Source organism: Tupaia chinensis, unplaced genomic scaffold (genome assembly GCF_000334495.1).
Source record: "Tupaia chinensis unplaced genomic scaffold, TupChi_1.0 Scaffold149501_1, whole genome shotgun sequence".
Lineage (NCBI taxonomy): Eukaryota > Metazoa > Chordata > Mammalia > Scandentia > Tupaiidae > Tupaia > Tupaia belangeri.
This window is the reverse complement of record NW_006209345.1, coordinates 1931687-1936226: the sequence shown is the minus strand read 5'-3', so window position 1 is coordinate 1936226 and position 4540 is coordinate 1931687.

Below are 4540 nucleotides of genomic sequence, written 5' to 3'. Positions count from 1 at the left end.
AAGAAAAACGCAGAGATTATGTGTTTAAGGAGGGGGTTCTAGTGCAGTGAGATTCATTCCTGTCACCTGCTTTCTAGAAGACTGTCTCTGTCTGTAAAGTCAAGATCACGCACCCTCCGGGCCTCCACGGGCCTTTGGAGCAGGTCTCTCGACTGCAGCATTACCGACATTCAAGCTCATTTTCTATTGAGTGGGGTTCCTGGTGCACTGTAGGAGTTCGGTGGCCTCCCTGGGCTCTGTCTGCTGGAGGCCAGCAGCTCTGCCCCAGATGTGACAACCAACCACATCTCTAGGCATGGCCATGTGCCCCAGGACAGACCCCTGCCTTAGACAGCGAGATGACCAGGTTGGTGGACACCCTCCACAGGCGCAGTGTCCGGGTTGTAAGCAGAAAGGGGTGCACAGTCAGACAGGGCCCCGACACTGCCAGAACCTTCTGCATGTGTTTGGGGTAAACCTCTTGGGACAAGCTCACTTTCTAGATTTGCCTCCTGGTGTGAGGCTCAGTGTGGCTCAGTGGTTGGGAATGGGAACCATTTTGGCTGTGAGCGTGACCTGCCATGTTGCTGGAACCCGGCCTGATGGTTACACACTGCCTTGCACTGTCCCACACAGGGAGGGTGACAGTGAGGAGATGGAGGCAGCAACTGGTGTCTCGGGGGCACTCTGGTGTCCCTGACTATTTCAGAATTTGACAATCAGCTCATTTTGTCAGTGCCTCTGGGGTAGGGGCTGGACTGGGCTGTTCTGCAGGTGTGTTGGCAGCTGGAGTGGGTGGACATGTCCGAGGGCTCTCAGCCATGCCAGGGACAGCACAACAGCAATGGGCCTGAGGCCATCTTGGAGTCTAGAGCCCAGAAACACCCAAGCAATGGGGATGGCTATCATCTGAGGGACCCCCGAGGGTCCACCTGGTTGGCCATGCCCTCCTGGTGGTTCAGTGTCTGTTTCTACAATGGTCCCATAACCCAGCTTCAAGAACCAGTCATGGGGACCAGCAGTTAGCGTAATGGCTATGTCGCTGGACTCCCACATAGTTGACTGCGGTTTGCATCTGGACCCGGTGGCTTAAAACTCACACCCGGCGCGTATGCATGCGTGCCCAAGATCCCGAGAGGAGAATGGAGGAGAAGGGATTGCGGCGTGGCCATCCCCCCTGGGGGTGATTTCTCGCTTTCTGTCTCTCTGTCTCTCTCTGGCTGGCTGGCACTCCGAGTGCACACGCCCTGTAGCAAAAACCTCTCCAAAAAAATAAAAGAACCAGTCATGGACCATGTTTTGTGACATGGCTGCCCTGTGATTTCCATCCTGATTGTTAAATTGGAAAATTGGGGGCTCAGGGGTAAGAAGCAGGGTGTGCTAGAGGGGAGCTGGGAGTCTGGGTGTGAGAGATTTTCACCCACATCCCCAGCGTGTGTGACCAGTCATCAAGAGGCCCAGCCCCCCACAGGGAGGCACTGAGTTGGGGGTGGACTGCCCTGGGCGATCCAGCCTTGAATTGGAATGGAGGGGGGGGCCATTTCTGCCAGGAAAGCTCTTCTATAGGTTGTGAGTTTCCTGAGCCGTAAGGAAGGTTCTTGCTCTAAATAAGCCCAGCGCAAGGCCGCTGCTGGCTTTGATGTGTGGGAGGGAATTTTGTAAGGGCCGGCCTGAGCCCTAAGAAACAAGGCAGACGGAAGTGCCTCCCCACTTGGTCATGTTGCCGGGGCTTTGTTTGGTTTGGTTTGGTTTGGTTTGATCTGAAGAAAAGTTCATTTATGATGCATCATTCAATTAGGAAACCTGCCAGGCATGGTGACGCTTTTTTAAAAGGGCAGAAATAAACTAATCAGTCCAATTGGATTTGGTGAGCGGGAGGCTGTTCATTTTCCAGAGTAACTGGACTGAGACGTGGCTGAGATCGGGAGAAAAGGATGGGAGGGGACGAGTCGTGATCCAGGCAGGAGGGGTGGGGGTGGGGGGGCAACTGGTGAGAACAGAAGAGTCGCCTACCCTAAGTGCCAGCTCAGCCAAGGCTCTGACATCCCCACACCCCAGAGGTCACCTCTCCCTCAGAGCGCTGAGCCAGGCCTGAGGGAGGTCAATTACTCCCACCAGAAGCAGAGGGAACTCTGGGTGGCATAAAGGGCCATGACCCAGGGGGCAGGTCACACCAGAGCCACCAGATGGTCACATACACGACACAGCACTGCAACACACACACACACACACACACACACACACACACACACACACCTGTGCACATTAATGACATTCACATGTGTACACGTGCACCAGCCCATATACACAGATGTGCATGCTCATAGCACCCTCACTCACACACATGTGCACACACGGAGACTCCCACATACACTCATGCATGCTCGTTTATCACACCCACACTCAACCACTTGCTGGTGCATCATGGAGAGCCGGGAGGGGAGGACAGCCAGATAATTGAGAGGAGGGCCTGGGGAGTTCAGGATGAGCCATGCAGGAAGGGCGAGCTGGATTTTCAGGAGGCCCTGAGGGGACGCAGGGCAAGGGGGCAAGGCCTTCCCCTGTCCCAGAGCTGGGGGCGCGAAGTGAGCAGGGTGGTTAGGAGACTCAGTTCTTACCAAAAGCAGGTGATGAAAGACACCCTAGTTGGTTTGCTCTCCTGAAACACCACCGAGAGCCCCTGCCATTCTCCCTGGGCCCACGGCACTGAGGGGTCTTCCACCTCAGAGGCTGTAAACACTGCACAGACAGCCATGGTGCAAGGGCCCTGCCTCTTGCCCCTATTTCCTCCATGTCCTGCCTGGACCCATGGCTCTGGCTACACTGGACATTCACAGATCCAGGAACCCCATGAGGAAGTAAACGAAGATCAGCCAATGAAAGTCCTAAGAGGCGGCATGCTCAGAGCTGGCATTCTGCAGACTCTGAAGGCGGCCGGTGGAGTGGCGGTGCTTACAGTGGGCAAAGGGAAAGCTCAGGTCAGTGCCATGCTGGCGGGTGGCACTGGACGCTGGTGAGGTGCTGACGGTGGCAGCATCCCGTGTGATTGGATGGGGGTGGGTGGTGTGTCTGGCTTTCTCTGGTTGGTCTCTGACAGAAATCGGGACAAACAGGGAAGAGGGCAATTCTTGTGTCTGTGGGTCATCCCCCCAGTGTGGAAGGCTGGGGGCCATCTCTCTAGGGATGGAGTGGCTAGGGTCATCCCTCCAGGCTCACAATGCATGTCCCATCTAAAATGACCTGTGACCTGCACAGCTGTCTTGCACCTGCCTGTTTTCCATTGGGTAGAGACGCTGTTGTGATTTCAAACACCTGCTACAGATCCACTGAGAGCAGCCCCATCATCTACCTGGATGGTTCTAGATATAGGAACATAGGTGGCAGGGTCCATAGTCAGAAGTCTGGGAACTGGTCTGGGAACCAGTCTGGGCCCAGAGTCCCGAGACACTGTGCAGCTTTCAGACCTAGGCCTCAGTTTCCCCACCCGTAGCTCATTGCACAAGCACCTTCCCGAGCCCCTTCAACCTGGCCCTGTCTAGACGTTGGAGAAGATGTGACTCCTACGCTGGGTGGCCACAGTGTCCCGTGCCTGCCCGATGCCTGATGTGGGTTCTGGGACGTCCTGTCCAAATGATCACAGCTCTTCCCGGATGGAGACAACATGGCATCCCAGGCCACCCGGGGTTAAAGCAACGACTTGGTGGTGAAGATCCTGGATCTTCTTGGCACAGACGAACAGGGCTGGTGGGAACTTAGGTCTTACGGGTGACAGAACCCTGGAGACTGGGGAGATGGGAGGGCGGAGAGGGACAGTGCTGTTCCAGGAGTGGGGCAACCTGGGTGTTTTCACCACAGGCCAGGGCTGCATCTGTTGAACCTCACCGATCTGGGTTCAGATCCTGACTCTGCCCCTTCTGGCCGTGTTACCTAGAGTAAGTTACTTCACATCTAAGAGCCGTTTCCTCAATAGAGAAGGAGGCTCTGCTGTCAGTTCTCAGTTACTCATGAATGTCTGGCTGATTTAACAGAAACTGGCTTGAGATAAATTAAGAAGGGGAATTTATTTGGGGTGTGTTTCTGGGCCCTCAAGGATAGGGAAGCAGCCAGGCCTCAGGTGTCCCTGGGACCCAGGACAGAACCACCGTCACGTGTTCTGTCCCTAGCCTCTCACTTTCTTCCCCATAGCTCCAATTCTCCTTTTTCCCTCTAGCTCTTTGGAGGGAGGTGGCAATAGGCTTTCTTTTTTATTCAGACTTGACCTCTTCCTACCGAGAGAACTCTTTCTTTGCCTCATTCACAAATTCTGGGAGGAGAGTTCTAAGTGTCCCATATGGGCCAGATGCCCAGCCTGGTCCAGCCACTCCTTTGATAGCAGAGTGGAGTCGGGGTTGGGGGGTTCTCATGGCACAAAAGGGCTGCTAGGCACCAGCACATGCAGATGAGGAGAGGTGGTTGTGGGAGTCACTGTGAGCTGACGGATGGTTCACACAGCTTATAGAATTCAGGACTTCTGCTAAGTCTGAATTACTCTGAACCCTCAGTTTTTACCTCCGGCCCTAGA